Source organism: Strigops habroptila, chromosome 12 (assembly GCF_004027225.2).
Source record: "Strigops habroptila isolate Jane chromosome 12, bStrHab1.2.pri, whole genome shotgun sequence".
NCBI lineage: Eukaryota > Metazoa > Chordata > Aves > Psittaciformes > Psittacidae > Strigops > Strigops habroptila.
Window position 1 is genome coordinate 18,618,109 of NC_044288.2, and position 16,257 is coordinate 18,634,365.

Genomic DNA, 16,257 nt, shown 5'->3' on the forward strand with positions numbered 1-16,257 from the left:
AAACAAACAAGCACACAGACCCCTGAAGCTGACTTTAAAAGCCGACAGAGAGGAGCATCACAAAGTCTTTGCCGGGATTGAGGGAGATTTGCCCTTCCTAAAGATAAAAACTCGGGGGACACATGGCTGGGAGCCCTCCGGGAGGTAGCAGAGACGGACGGGACGGGACGGACCCAGCTTTACGCGGCGGGAAGAGCGGGGTGCGGGAAGAGTGGGGTGCGGGCAGCCCCTCTGCCCGGGGCGGGGCGGAGCCGTGGGGCGGGGGCAGCTCATCCTGCGCTCCCGCCGCGCCTCGGTAGGCAGCGCCGCAGCCCCGCGGGCGGAGAGCGCGGCACCCCCTGCACCGCATCGCGCCGAGACCGGCCCCGTCTCTGCCCCGCCGCCGCGATGAGGAGCCGCGCCTGGGGAGCCGCGCCGTGCCACGTACCGTGGCTCGGCCATGGTAAGGCAGCGGAGCCCTCGGCGGGTGGGACCTGCCCCGCGGAGCGCGGACCGGGGCGCGCTCCCGAGCGCAGCCCGTGCTCCTCGGCCCCCGGCCGGGATTCGCGCTGCGCCCGCCGCTCCGGGGAGCTGCCCTGGGTTGGCTTCGCGCCGCCGTTCGGTGCCCGTCGGTGGGGCTGCGGGAAGCGCACGTGCGGGTCGGGAACGGGCGGTGTGGTCAGCGGGTATCCCGGCGGAGAGGAGCTCCGCTCCGCGTTCCTGTGGGAAGTGGCACGGCTTTGGGACGGTGGCTGGTGGGGAAGGGGCCGCAGCGCAGGTTGCCGGGTGTGATGCACAGGCAACGGCTGGGCAGGGGGGTTGTTAACAGCGGGTGTTGTTATTGGCGTGTGTGCCTGCCGGCTCCGATGCCTCTGCGCCTGTTCAACCCGTGATATTCAGCAGACTGCTTGGAGGTATCAATAGACATCCGCAGGAAGGCAGGAAGCATTGCTGTGGCTGGGACAGGGCAGGAGCTCGGTGCCACAGAGAAAGTTGCCAGGCAGGGAGCCTGGCCGGGATCTGCAGGAGTGGGAAACTTGGCCTATGTGAAGGTGCTGAAGGGAGGAAGGTGTTTTCCAGGAATAGAGCTCTGGGGGTTCAGACAGCTCCGTGCTCTGACAGGCATGTCCCGGGGTCCACAATGCAGAGCTTTCCCTGTCACATCCGAGCTCGGTAGCGGTTCCAAGCTCTTGTCACTGTGGCTAAGTGTTTCATCACTGCTGAACACCGACCTGGCTCAGACTTACTCCGAAGCTGAGGAAAGTTAGCATCTCTTAAGTGCTTTGATTCAGGTACTGGGATTGGAGCCAGTTTGTGGATCTGACACCAGGAGAGACAGAGCTGTGCCTGTGAGTGAAAAACCAGTGTCATTTCCTCAACCTGCCTGAGGCATCTTTCCTAGCTCCAAAACAAACTTCCCCCATAGAAACTTCACAGAAGGGTGAGTAATTAAAACGTTACACAGCTGCAAGTTTCTGCAGCTTCAGGGCAGCGAGGAAGGAGCTAGGTCCTGCTTTGCCAGCTGTAAGCTCCTAGACAGCAGTGGCAGTTGGCCTAGACTATGCTTTGAAGTGTGTGATGTCATTATGACTTCATTTCTCTTTTAAAATAAAATATTTTCCTTTTAACGGGATTATTGCCCTGTGTTTGTTCAAGGAGAATGATTTTCTCTGTCCCATGTTATAGCAGCTGACTATTTTTGCTTGGGATAGCAAAGGCAAGGTAGAGTTTCTTAGATTGCTTGGATTTTGTCATTGCAGCAGCGGATGATGGATAGCTGGGCTGAGCTTAGTCTCTGGGAGGCAGCTCGGGATTTACAGCCCTCTGGGCAGTACCACTCCTTGGGGCAGATCAGCGATGTGGGAGCTGCTCCCACCCCTGCTCCTAGGCAGGGGGACCCAGGGACCCAGCGTTCCCACCAGGAGGGGGAACTCTGCGATGTGCCAGGAGCAGCAGCAGCTTTCCTCTCCTCTGAAAAGGTCTTCACAGTTTCTGTTCTCCCCTCCCAGCCTGACCTCGGCACTGTCAGTACTGTCCAGTAATGCCGTTGAAAAACAAACACGAGTGAACCTGTGTGTTTGTTTAAGTAATTAGTACTTACACACAGAGGTATGTTTATCTTAATTCCTTAAACAGTCTCCCGCTGGGGATAAACATAAATAGTTTAATTTCCGTAGGACTTTACAAACACTGATTTAAAAGTAAGAGGAGCAAGTGCACTGACTGCGCTTGTTGGCTCATTAAAGCCCTCTAGGAAGTCTCCAAATTGAACATGCGGCTCCTCTGAGCCAACTGTGTTCCTGTGAGTTCCATCAGTGGTTCTCCCCCACCTCCTCCTCCCTGTCCTCTGGAGCCAGCTGGCACACCTTGACTTTTCCACATTCACTCCCCTTTTCCAAGTAGTCCCTATCTCCAGGAAATCTGAGGCAGGACGAAGAGCAAGGCGCTCCTCCAGGTAAGGGTGCCTGCCCACAGGGGTCTAAGTCCTTTGGGTGAGAACTGTCTGTTTGGACCTGGTGGAAGGGGTTGTGAGATGAATTCAAGGGAGGTATGGCTTGGCATGGGTCAGAGGACTGCAGGCTGCCTGTGGTGAAAGGGGTGCCAAAGAGGAGATGGGAATTCCCCACCTCTCCTCTGAGGACACCTCAGGTCTCTTGTGCTTTCCACACCCCTCTGCTCCTGGGCAGGAGACAGCAGGAGGCAGTGCCTGGGGGAATGTGGAGGATGAGGGGGAATCCAGATCCTGATGCTGTGGTGCGCTGGGACAGAGGAAGGAGCTGAGCATCTTTAGGTGAGGACCACTGTGTCCTCTGTGGCAACTGAACACATTTCCGGTTGTCCCCCACACTGTAGGAGCAGCAAGTGAAGAGTATGGTGTGTATGCTAAGAACATGTGAGGAGGCAACATATTGCCTTGTACATCCAACTGTCACGCTACACAATATGGAGATACTCATTGTGGGTTTGTGTTTGAAACCAAAGCTGTTGTATGAGTGAAAACCGGGAGAGTGTTGTCCTTCCAACACTTGCTGGTCCACAGGAGCAGAGAAGCAGGGTAGGATTGCTCCATGCATGGTTTGCAGACACTCAGCTTGGGTAGATGGAAGTAATCTCAGTGATTTCATTGGTGAGCCACACTGATTTAAGCTGCCTGAGGATCTAGCACAAGGACTGCAATGCATGTTGGTATAAATACTGAGAATTCTGCATCTGAATATCTGGAGAGACAGTTTACCAAGTTGATAGAGCCTCTTGTGTCAGGGCATGATGATCACTAAGCTCCTGAGGGTAAAGAAAGTCTTCTCTCATGGGAAGACAATTAATTATCCACTTACGGCTTCCCTAGCCCAGTTGCTGAAAAACACAGTGATGAGTGCCAGGTTAGAGACATCCCCTGTTTGAATGTTGTCATTCCTGTGCTTCATTCCTCAGGTAGTCTCTCAAAAGTTTCCAAGTCTAAGAAGACCACTACACAAAATTAAACGGTATAGGCGTTTATTTGGAAGCTGGTTGGTTGCTCTAGGAAGCAGTGTTTTTCACTCTGAGCCCTGACTAGAAGGATGCTGAGGAGCAGGGGGACCCTTTCTGCTTGCTCTGCACTGACTCCAGATAGTCTCCCTACTGGGCTCAGCTTCTACTTTGAAGCCTGCACTTGTGGTCTGCGCTTGCCCTCAGCTGTCTTATCACTCATTCCTCCTCTGGACTGATAGAGGGAAGAAAAGAATGTGTGGCATCATTTCTCACCATGCATGGATTATGTCGAGCGTGAGAAAGCAGGGTGGTACCTTCAGGTCTCCAGAAGGCTGAACACCAGCATGTTTTCTGCTCCTGCATCCCACGTGTGTGTAGGAATAGAGCCATAAGAAAGGTAAAAGGCACATTTAGTTTAGGGTGAGCTGCAGCTCTGGGGTTGCTGCCAATGTGGGCACCTCGTTGTGGTGCAATTTATGGGGAAGAGAAGGGAAGTGCTTTGTGGTGTTCACATTTAATCTCCTTACAGTTCTGTTTCCTGGGGTTCCCTGCTTTCCCTGGTGTATTTTGTTGTGGGACTGCCTTTTTGTCTGAAAAAGCTAGTGGTTGCCAGCATGATCTAACCTTTGCCTGAGCTGGTGCAGAGCGTGGATTGCCTTCCACAGGAGCCTTCATGTGTGGGTCAGGAGAAGGAAGTAGGATGAGCCATATGCTTGTTCTCTCAGCTAACGTGAACCGGAAACCAGCATGGCCAAAGCAGCTGACTTGAATATGGTCTTGTGTAATTCCATTAGATTTGTTTTTATTAGACCAAATAATCTAATTCAGGCCCCTCCTCAACCCTAATGCATTCGAGTGGCTGCAGACACATGGGTTACAGTGAGACACAGCCAGCAGCGCATGGTGGAGAGCAAATTACTTTGTAAGAAGGCAAATTGAACTTTGACAATGTTATGCGATTAGGGGAACAATTAGAGAAAATAGCTGGAGGTGCACTCACCCAGGGGCCTGTGCGCTGGTGGAGGTGGGTGGTGGGGTGGCAGCAGCTCTCCAGGGTGAGTCACAGGGCATAGTGGTGCTGGGGTGCAGTGACAGCCCACCTGGGTCCTGCCTCCAGACTGGGATGGGAAGGTAATGGTGAAAAGCCACTTGCTGACGTTCTGCGCTGGTGATGCTGGGGTGTTTTTCCCATGTCCTGATGCAGGCAGGAGGGTTTGCTTAGTCACAGGTGATCTGGGTTTTACAGAGTCATGTCTTGGTTGTGTCTGGTGCAGCAGGGGTTGGATCTGGACCTGTTGCCTAAAGTTGAGCAGGGAAAGTGTTTTTTATTGGGTTCCCCCCTTTGCTGCCAAGATCCCCTTGGATCTGTATTTTGCAGAGTCAAGGCAGGAATTTGGTGTCCTGCCTTCAGTGTATCTCATCCCTACCTACTCTACCCTGTCCTCATCTCCTCCGTCTGTAAAGGTACTCACACCCACAGTATTGTTTGAAGCCTGTGTAGGTGTAAAATCAGTCCTGCGTGGTCCCGCTCACACATGCATCCATTCCCAGCTGCATCCCCACGCTCCCTCTGCCTCCCTTCCCAACTCGGTGGCTGTCTTCTGATCTCTGTCTGGGTGAGAGCCTTGTTCAGCCACACGCTGCAAAGCTGAAGCTGTGGTCAGTGGCTACTGTTCTGCGTTTGCATTGCAGCAGCACAGCTTACAGCCACAAGCACCAGAGCAGCAGGGTACGGATTTCACCCCAGCAAGAGCAAGCGAAGCAAAGAGCTGGTGTGTGGTGACAGCAGGACACTTGCTCCTCCATCTGCTTGGGCTCTCTTTGCTCAGAATCGTATTGCTGTGAGGCTCAGTATTTTCTTTGACTCTTTCCCCCTGTTTAGGTTTGAGATGGCACAGACAAGTTCTGCCCTTATTATAGTTCCCATGGAGACAGGATTGATGCTGTACATTAAAGGGGGTGAGGCATAGTTATCTCTTGCCTGGGCCAGCAGTTTCCCCATTCATTGCACAGCATCTCTCCCAGTGGGAATCCAGGCTCCAGGGTCCCTATCAGGTTCCTTGTCTTCAGAAACAAAACCCTAAACCATGTATGTCCTTCTCTTGTTCTTTGTGTGAAGGGCACAGCAGCAGTATCTGACTCTTGCTGCCGTTGTGCTCTGGCACCCCTGGGGACACCTATGCTGTGGCTAGTCCTGCCAGAAGGTTTACACCTTTAAGCTTAGAAGTCCTTGAAATGAGTAAATTTCAACATTATCCCTTTCAGCATCTGAGCAGCCACTCTCATAGCATCTATGTAAAGCTCACAACACTATCTTCAAATGCAGAAGGGTTAATTTGGATGGCAACAAATGAATTCATGTATTTTAGGGTGTACCATGGAAGCTTTAAGATTAGGAAGGTCACAGGTGCCACTGTTAAAGCCTTTCTCGGAGGTCTCCCTGAGAGGACTTGAAGGATGCAGCTGAACGTTGGATCCAACAAATGAACTTTTCCATGCATGTGTCTGTTCAACTAAGCAAGAGTGTGTACAACTGGACCCTTATAGTGAGGTGATTGTCAAGGTGAGATCCAGGCTGGTTTCATATGGACCACAAAAGTTGGAGAAGAGTATTTGTGGCTTCTTTAAGTGATTAGCAGCAGGATCAGGTATAAAACCCTGTTCCACAGAGTCCCAGCCACTGCCTGTGGTCTAGCAGTGTCCATGGCACGGGTGATATACTCTGTGTTACTGTGGTATTGCACTGATTTATGCCAGTGAAAGGGGGCTCATCCATGGGAAGCTAGATTCCAAAGCTGAAAACCTTGCCCTCCCTGAAGTTGACTGTAATATTATCGCTAATATGATCTGTGGATTTTTAAAGCCGGGAAAGGACTTTCGTGATTGTCGTCTGCTTTCCTACCTACAAAGAAAGACACAAACAAAAAAACCCCCGTAGTTAAGGAAATGTCTCCATGATTAATTCTAAAATATCAGATGGGGAATAATAAAAAAGAAATAAACCAGTTGTTTTCTTTGATAATAATAGGAGACAAACCAAACCCAAACCCTGTTTAAATGCTCACTTGACTGTGAGGATTTCCAAACAGACCATATAACAGTGCCTGGAAGGACAGAATGAAAGGAAATTATTTCAGGCAGTGGTTTGACCCCTTCTTGAGGTGAACTCTAGGCTGTTCCTGGGAGTTTTGTTCAGTGAGAAGACACATGATCTTCTGGTTGGTACAGTGCCAGGTGGAGCGTGTATGGGAGAGAAGAGAGCCAGGGCTCACTGCTGGAGACCAGACCTGGCATGCTCCATTGTTCCGTGCTTTATCAGCACGAATGAGCAGGACACCTTGGGAAGCAAGGTCCTATTTACTGGGCAGAAGGTGAGTAGGGACCAGCAGGAAGAACAGGGGATGCTAGCACCGTGGCATCCCCAGAGATGGGCAGGGTGCTGATGGCTGAGTGTGCTTTGGAGGAGCTGCCTTTCTGGTGTGGTAGAGTTCCCAGAGAGGAGCGAGCCTGCAGCCACCCTTTCCATCCTCCCTGCCAGCTGGGCAGCTCCTTTCCTTCCCTGCCTTCCCTATCCCTGGGGCACTTTGTGCCATCATTCACACAGGGCTCAGCTGATTTTTAGACCAAATTTATTACAAATGTGCATATGCCAAACGTTAGATACCAAAACGTCCTGGTGGACAATTAAAGAAACACCTGCCTGTATTGAATGGATTCCAGGACTTACTCTGAAGCCAGTGTTTTCTGGGATGAATCCAGGAGAGTTAACTCATTGCCATGGGGATGCTGTCCACTGGAGACATGACCTGCTTGATGTCTTAGGAGTATATCACAGGTCTTTCCTGCCTAACCTTAGGCAAACAACTGGTATCCTGCTAATGCCAGTGAGAAGAAATAGAGAACTTTGGTGCTTCATCTTCTTGCTTGAAATATGGCAGGAAGAGCACAGCAGCTTCCCAAGAGCAGAGGACAGCATAGGACACTCTGCATGCCCATGCTGACAGCCAAAGCTGGAGCAGCCAGGTTCACCTCACAGCGTGGTGCTATGACCTAAAGCCCCAGAGCATGTGTGGGAAACAGAAAGTTTTACTGGCTTCCATAGGCTGTATAAAACAGTGAATACTCAGATGTGCACAGTCTGTGCCTGGAGGGGCAGAAGAGGGAGGAAGTCAGAGGCTGGATGGGGCAGGCAGCAGGTGACTCAATATTTGGGGTTTGTAGTGTCCTTCTTAATTTTAGGAGATTTCTAGAAAAAGAAATATTTTCTAGGAAATGAAGTTTGGTTTTGTGTTGGTTTTTGGTTTTCTGAGAAGGGAAAATACAGTCAGCATACTATAGGACACTTGTAAGGTACAAGAGACTATTTTGGGCTGGATTTGCTTGTGATATGCAGTGCTATGGGTCTGGATGTCACCCTTCTGGATGTCCGCCTCTGCCCTCACTCCGAGGAGGGTGGGTGAGAATTTGGTAGAAGTAAACAGGACACTCACTGTGCAAGCACATAAGAGCCAGTTGCTTGATGCCAGTTGCTGCTGGTGGAAGATGAAGTTCCCTTTCCCTCCTCCTCTTTGCCTTCATCCACTTTCCATTCTGGAGTTATCTGTGGTTTTGGGTCTGACTTTCAGGTCATGTTGCACATGGAGCTGCTCTCAGAGACACAGGCAATTCAGCATCTGCAGCTTCGAAAGTCTTTCAGTAGGAGCCAGGCTAAATGATCCATCCTGTCTTTTACTGTAGGGGCATGTGAGAGAAGTGCAAAGTAAGCATCTTGTTTCTGGTGTGAGTTTAAGAGCCTTGTTGGTCAGGGATAAATCACAGAATCTGATTAAAAACTAATTGCAAAGATGCCTTTTATGATGCATGGTTTTCTGTGCACTCTGCTTGGCTGCATTTTCTTATTGTTTGGATCCCTTTTATTATAACTGATGAAAGAAAACAACTGGCCCTATCTGTACTTCTGTTTACATTTAATAAAATAAAGCAAGCATTACTTGCACAGTGATGATTAGAAAATATCAGGGAAGTAGGAAATCAGAAGAAGAAGGGAATTTCCTTTCTTCTGCCCGTTCAGCTCAGGATTTCCCTGATCCATTGAGTATCCATTACTACTGAAGGAAATAACTGCTAAAAGAGAGGAGGAAGGTGGGCTGTACATGAGACCATGGTGTGTGAGACCTATGGGTGACAGTCTGTTGTGAAGTCAAGGCAAAGGGAGTGCAAATATCTGTGACGACTTATGTGCAAGGTCCTGTGTCCATAGTTGTGATTGTCCTCAGTCTTCCAGGGCCCTTCCCTGGGCAGCTGCTGGAACACCCTTCCTAAATGCCATGCATGCACCAGGACAATTTCTCTTTGCATCTTCCTTTGTATGTATTAAAGTGCTCCAGCAGGGAATATCTCCTTCCCCTGTGGCTCCCTAGAGCATCAGCTCTTTCTTAAACTATATTGACCTACAAAGGGTATGAGATTGTCAGTTCAGTTTTAGGTGCTCCATTGAGCACTACAGCAGGAGGAGGAATATGGGCTCTGGTCACTGGGGACTTTGCAATTCAATGCAACGTCTCGGATGTGATGTTTTTGGGGTCGTAACTTTGGGCTTTCCTGAGGTGTCTATTAGAAATGCTGACATTGGGATTTGGGTTGGTTTTTCCTGGAATTGTTGATAGCTTCTTCAAAAGTGACTTTAAGGTATATATTCTGAAATTATCACAACAGGGGGGCCACAGTGATATTTTACATTACAATGCCATGATGATGGGATGCTGATAAACCCAAGTTCACCATAGTATTATCATTTGGTGTATAAAATCAAGTTGGTAAATATACATTGCATGAAAAAAATTTCCTTCTCAGCAAATTGTGCTTCCAGTGAATTGCATGGGAGATGTCAAAGGGAATTAGGGCTATATTAAGGGCTAACTTCTTCAAATTAACTGTGTTTTTAAAAGAAGATTTTGGGTCAGGGACTTTTTTCAGTGTAAGAGCTGAAATAATGAATTTAGAACTGTCCAAAAAATGAAGACCTAAGTGTGTTTGCATTTGAAATGGATTAGTGCTAGCTGGCAGCTTGAATACTGAAGTCAAACCCAGTTGCAAAATGTGTTAGTCCAACATGCTCTACTCAAGTGGGGAGGGAAAGAGCAGAACACTTGAGCATCTTTTTTACTCCTTCCCTCTCTGTTTAATGAAGATTCACTTTTCCTTGAGCTACCAGCTCTTGTTCCATTACATTTCCTGTGCAAGGGCTCGATCCTGACCCAGGCCTACACTGCTGGGGATGCAGCCCACCATCCATTTGAGCAGGCTGTGCTGCCGAAGCCTCCCCATGAAGAACATAGCAGGGCTGGGATAAACAGGTCTTCGGTGGAACAACCCCATGTCCAGGTTTGGGACCCAAGAGTTTATTTTGCTAAGCCAGAGCATTGTTCTAGTTTTGCTTTAAAGCTAACAAGGTTGCAGGGACCAAAAAGGCCCTTGAGCTGCCTTTAAGAGGGGAAAGGATGTTGTGCTAAGGAAACAAGGCAGGGAAAGCTCCAGTGTGCTCCCCGGTATCATTTGCCAGAATGATGGATATCATAGTAACTAGGAAAGGTAAATGAAATCACTGATAGCAAATATTGGCAGGGAAATATGCAGGTTAAAGAGGAAATGCTGCATCTCAGTGCCAGGAGATGGAGACTCTATTAATATCGAAAAAGATTCGATAGAGGCAAGAGTGTTGCATGTGGATTCTGGTTTGGGCTATTATCCTTCAAGATGATAGTAAATGAAGGAAGGTAGCATTTGGCAAATAAATTGGATTTCAGCTCTTGTACCAGATCTCAGGCAGTGCCTTGAAATTTTGCCGGAAGACCCAGCTCAGGAAGTTTTCGGCCTGGTTTATAACCCGCAGAGGTGATGAACAAATCTCAAGTGCATGCAGGTCTGGTCAGGAATGGATTCTTATTGCAGTCTAAGCAGGAGACTGTGTAAATAGGGGAAGAGTTGAACTTAACCACGATGTAACAGGAATTAATTCTGTATTGAAAATGGTTTGGTTACTTCTGCCCAGTGAAATCCAACACCTTCCATTTTGAGAATTGCTTGGGAGTCACATTTTCCTATCTATAAAACATAATCTTTGGTGAACATTTCAGAAACTAGTAGGCAGACCACCTTACAAAGTGGTCCATCCCAAATCTCAGCTTTCCAATGCTTTATCATTCAATCATTCAGTTTTGCCATGTGCCACAATCTACCCCAGGCCTTTACTGAACACTAGTTGTTTACAGCCATCTCCACAGATTTTTGCCTTGCTGCAATGATGCTGTTGTACCAGTCTGGTTGTTGCTGGGTCTTCCTCTACAGTTCTTCCTGGGCTGAAGTGCTGAAGGCAGAAGGTACAGGAGCTCTGAAACCCTCTGTGGGGATGAGTAAGTGCTGGGACATAGAAGAGATGATGCTCAGCAAAGGAGGAGCTGTTCCTCTTGAACACACAGCAGCTTTCTTAGCATCTCTCACACTTCCTAAATTATTTCAAGGAAAATGTCCTGGTCAAAAGAGGGTTTCTGAACATATTTTTTGCCTAGTAGTGCTGAAAGCATTGTGAGTTGGAGGGTGAGAGGTAAACAGGGTACAGTATGGCCTGAAGCAGAAGGTGCCAAGTTTAGCTTCCCTGCTCAGTCTTAGGGGTTTGGACAAGGCTGCCAGCTTTGTCTTCAAGGAAGTCTTCAACTTTGCTTTAACGCCCCTTTGGGGAAAGAACTTTTAATTCCAGGACAGGCTTTAGGGTTGTCTCCTTCAAAGGACAGCACTGGGGACCCAGCTGGCATCTCACATGTTTCCAGATTCCTCCCATTTGAAGCGCTGTTTGGGTGTTAGGGTGTGTGTTCATCACTCTGAGCCAAGCCTGCAAGCCAGGAATGATGAAATTTGCTCAGTGAGGAACCAAGCAGGCTTTGAAAGCTAATTTATATTTCATGTTACTTTATACTTCTTGGGTAAATTGGATAATTGCACGTTTTGCATTTGATGTTACATAGCTGCAGACCTTACCTGTCTTCCACCTGCAGCCGGTGGCTCTCCAGGGAGGATTTTGGAGCCCTTGCCTTGGTGGGTGGTTGCTGTGGAGGGTGAGGGGGCACAGCCCATGTACTCCTGTCTTGCTTTGCTTCCGCGTGCTGCACTGCACTGCCAGAGCCAGCAGCACGCCAGGATTCACTTGGCGAGGCAGAAGGGCAAGGGAAATGCTTGGAGCAGATGGAGGGTCACCAGCAGCCAAGCATTCCTACTGCATGGCACTTTGAAGATGAGGAGGACTGTGCACAATGGAGCAAGCACGCTCCATTGTTTATTATTAGCAAGAATGATAATGGAGGCAGCAGCTTGACTGCTTCTCTTTGGCTTATCCATGTTTATCCTCATTCCAAGAACTCCCTGCCTTACCCTTCTCAGCATCACCACCTGACAGGCGAGCTGTGAGGTATCCTGGGATGTTTGGCTCTGCAGTGTTTCCCAGTCAATTCCTCTCTCTTCCACAGCCACATCCCTTTTCTTTAGCAAACATCAGATCCTTCACTACTCTTTGGGTCCCTGGACATTTATTAAGAGAGCTGTTGTTTATTTAAAAACAAACAGACAGAAAAATTGGCAACAAGAGCCCAGAACAAGGATCCAAAAATAGGGAACCCAAGAGAGACTGAAAGCTCTAATCTTGGTGCACAAAAACATTTTTAGGTGATGAAGACTTAAAAAAGCCCAGCTAAAAACAACAACAGCAAGAAACGCACCCCAAAGACGTCTGCAAAGAAAAATGGCAAACACAGCGCACACTGATTATCATCCTTCACTGAAGCTCCAGCCCCAGGCAAAAATAGCATCAGGCGCGGGATGCTGTGCAGCACAGCCAGCGCTGCACCAAGCAGCCAGCGCAGTGGGGCAGGCCTGCCCGGCTCCACATCGCTCCTACCCCTCCAGGGACAGTGTCCCTTGGTGGGGCTGTATGGTGACAGCCTTGTCCCTCTGCACCCTGTGATGCAGCCCGGGCTGGATGCGAGGTGCTCCCAGCACTGATGGCAATTGCTGCAGCACAGCCAAGTGAGGATGAGGAAAGGGAAGATGCATTTCATCTGCCTGGAGAGCTGCAGCATAAGGTGAGGCATCCCAGAGAATTTGTTTGGATTGCTGTGGAGCACGAAGCAACTCTATTTCCCTCCTTTTATGGCAATGAGATGGATTATCCACATTGCTTGTGGAGACTTCATGGGGAAAGGTCTTCATCCCTTCAGCTTTCCTCTGCCTGTCCCTCTACAAGAACATTACTTAGATGGTGAAAACCCAGGAAGAGTTTAAATTCCTTTGCCCCCCTGCACTTTTTAAACAAGTGAATTAGGATTTCTATGCTACTTGGCTGAAGGTAGGCAGGGGCAACTTATGTGCTCCACTGCTCTGTTGTTAGTAGGGGAGGCACTGCCAGACTGTTTGGAGCCTCTTCTCTTGTAAACTTATCTCCTCATCTATCCGGCCTTTGCGAGCAATGCTAAACTCTAACAGCTATTAGCAGCACAGCTATTAGCACAGCTATTAGCAGTGCTCACACTGGCTGACGAAAGAGCGTGGTGCGGGGAACACCGTCTTCTAAATTCTACACTAAAGAGCTGTATGTGAAGTTACGTCTTAACGTTGTTGTGTGTGGTAAAGCTGTGCTCCGTGAGGACAAGTTCAGGACGATGGCACCCAGTGCCCTGCCAGAAACGCACGGCACCAAGTTGTTACATGCTGTCTCTCAGTCATCTAAGTTTGTCAAAACACTTTTAAATGGAGTGGGTTTTGTCCTGGTACTATATGTGCTGGGTCAGGTGTTGTGTGTCCTCCAGCCAGCCCAGCGCTGGGGATGGAGTACGCGGCTGGCGTAAGTGTGGTGTCATGTGCTTGGCCATGCAAGAAGGATGAGATTGTGGGGTCCTATCTCAACATCAAGATGCCATTTTCACTGCTGGGAGTGTACAGATCTTGTATGAATGAACATGAAGCCCCAGTCATGCATCCAGGCTTGATTATAAATACAGACAGTTTTCCTAAACAGATTTTAAGATCACACTGCGTCAGAGTTTCTGTTGAGCTTTCCCTAGCACATGGCAGGCTTCCCTCTGGGGAATCAACCATGTCTGCAGAAACCTGCCTCTTCCACTGGGATTTTGGATGTGCAGTGGCATCTGCAGTGTGGTCCACTCCGCTTGAATTCAGTCGTGAGCCATGAAAACCTGCTGGAAGTCACTATGAGCCCGTAGCTCTTGTGACACATCTTCATACTCAAAGGTAGCAGAGGTGCACGTGTGTCATGTCAGGAACTGGGTGCAGAGAGTCTGCTTCCCATCAGCCCCTGGTGGGGGTCAACCTTATCACACCCCAGTGCCCACCTCTCCTGACCAAGAAGTTATGAAGATGGATCGACTGCAAACCTCAGAAATCTCTCTGCTGAGACTTTCTCCAGGACTCATGCTGCATTCATCACAGTAACTGTTGGGGAAGATCCTCACATAAAGATTGATGGACCAGATGGTGATGAGCTGTGCTTAGGCAGGAATCACCAACTGTACAAGAAGTGGGTAGAAAATGATCAGTTAGGAAGGTATTGATGGGAAAGGATATAGAACTTATATACAGAAAGCAGGGACGGTACGGAAGAGATCAAGAGAGCTCTCAGAAATCAGCAGGAGAGAAGAGCAGGGCTGGGGCAGGCTGGGCTCCGTGTCAGCATTGGTGTGGCCAGATTTGTGGTACTGCTTGTCAGAGGTGGGAGTGTGCAGAAAGGAGAGTGATGAACAGATCTCAGTGTCTGTTGGAGGTAGGAAAAGAAGTCACAGCAATAAAATGCATCAAGAAAGATTTACAGTAGACCCTAGAATGATCCCTATGTGTACTCCCCCTGGGAGACTGCATAAGGAGAACGTGAATCTCCATCCCCAAACGTCATTTACAGCAGGTTAAAATATAGTTAGGTCTGATTAAATAGCTCTTCAGGGTCTCTCCCAGCCCTTTTTTTCCATCTGATTTTTCTCTCCATGACCTAAGAATCTGTTTTACAGTCTGTCTGAAGAGAAACATGGAGCTGAAACAACTAAATGACAGACCCAGTAGATTTTCTTGGTAGTGGGTTTGTTGTTTTTTCATCAAGTGACAAATGGAAACTTCCTGTGGGAAAAGTCTGTTTTCAGTGTAATCTGTATTTCTGTGAAAAACCCAAGATTACAAAGAAAACTCATGGGGAAAAACTGTTTACTTACTGGATCTGCTGACTTGATGGTGGTCAGAGGTTTTATTGGATCTGCTAAGTTGGTACCGATGAAAGATTTTGATGCTGTTTTCCATTAGGAAGTGCTTCCTTCAGATCAAAAGCATGGTTAAATATTATAAACCAAAGATACAGATAACAGGGGAGAAGATTGTCTCAGTTTAGTGCTTCCTGCTTCCTGTACAGAGGCAGTTTATGCTTGTGCTGTGGGTGTTTTTAAAGGTTATGTTGTAACCACAGGTGCTCCTGCCCTCCTCCTGTGTGTATTCAGGATGTATATCCAAATATCTCTAGGTGCTTAGTCAGCATATGTTTCCTAGCAGCTTCTCCCCCTGGGAACCCAGACCTACCTGGGAGGTAGAGGAACAAAGACAGACTTAGTGCATGGCAAGGGTTAATCGTATTTATGCTGCTCCTTTCCATGATGGGCTTTGGTAAAGCCAATCTTCATCCTGCCCTCAGCAGGTTGGGACCTGGCTCGCCTGGGAGCTGGGGTTGCAGGAGCTGCATCAGATGTGAGGCTGGTGCAGGGAAAGCTGGGGAGCAGAGCCGGAACGCTATTTGTTCAGCCAAGATAAATGCCATGATAAATTGCTTTCCACTTCTCTCTCTCCCTGTAAGATGGATATATTTTTTTTATGTTCACCATCATTCAGTAAATAGGGGGCTTTTATAAGACCACGTCTCTAATTTCTATCATTAGCAACATATGTGAAAACGTAAGGTTTTGGGTAGTCACCAATCACACCACTTACTGCTTATTGTAATGTCCCAACACTTTCCCTCCTCCTTCATCCCAAAGCAATCAGTAGGAAATTCAGCTGCTGCCTGAATGGACACATTTTCAGCAATCTTCCTTAATTCTTTATTTACCGTAAAATAAGCAGGGAGAAAAAAAATGCAAAATCAGTTCCTCTTCTGAGGATGGATTAGTTCTCTCATCACATCTCAGACTCTCTCCCCCCTGCCCTTTCCCCAACTGTATCTCAATTTCTGATGAGCTGCGATGAAAAGCAGGCAGGAAAACATCTGATTGCTGCCCATGAATTCCTCGAGTGAACTCATTTCAGAGGTAACTAGCGTGACAAAATCTGAGCTATCTTCAATGAGCACGTGGAGCTGATAGCGTCCCTCCCTGCGTTAGAGAGAGTGACTTGTACTAAGTGAGATGAAACTTTGGTTCTGGATCATTTATAGCAGGACCTGATGTAATTTCCTGCCACGCAAACAGAAAATTAAATGCCCAATCTGTTGCTTTTAATGAGGAAGGTTTTTAGCAATGGGGATGGAATACAGTGAAGCAGTAGAGGGACTGACTGGCTGAGGCAGGGAGAAGCAGCCCGTTGATGGAGAGGGTGAAGCAAGCTAGTGTCCACTATATCAGCCGGTATCTCCCTCTTTAAACAGAGCCTTGAACATCACTGCTTCAAGAATAAAGTAGTCTCTGCTGTGAGCACAGACATCAAAACCTGGCCTCACAAAAAGGGATCTCAGAATCTCACTGACATTTCCTTTTGATGCTCTGCACAGGCGAG

The 16,257-nt window shown here is 48.3% G+C and overlaps 1 protein-coding gene across 4 annotated transcripts in view; it reads left to right on the forward strand.

The window, feature by feature from the left end:
* The first annotated feature begins 217 nt into the window (after positions 1-217).
* Positions 218-16,257, forward strand: part of HTR4 (5-hydroxytryptamine receptor 4) — a 129,989-nt gene continuing 113,949 nt past the window's right edge. For 3 of the 4 annotated variants that reach the window (XR_003994106.1, XR_003994107.1, XM_030503968.1), the window contains exon 1: positions 360-442. The gene's annotated coding sequence lies outside the window, so the exon portion shown is untranslated. Of the gene's footprint in view, positions 443-16,257 lie in introns of all 4 variants that reach the window. The other variant, XM_030503967.1, reaches the window with a different exon arrangement.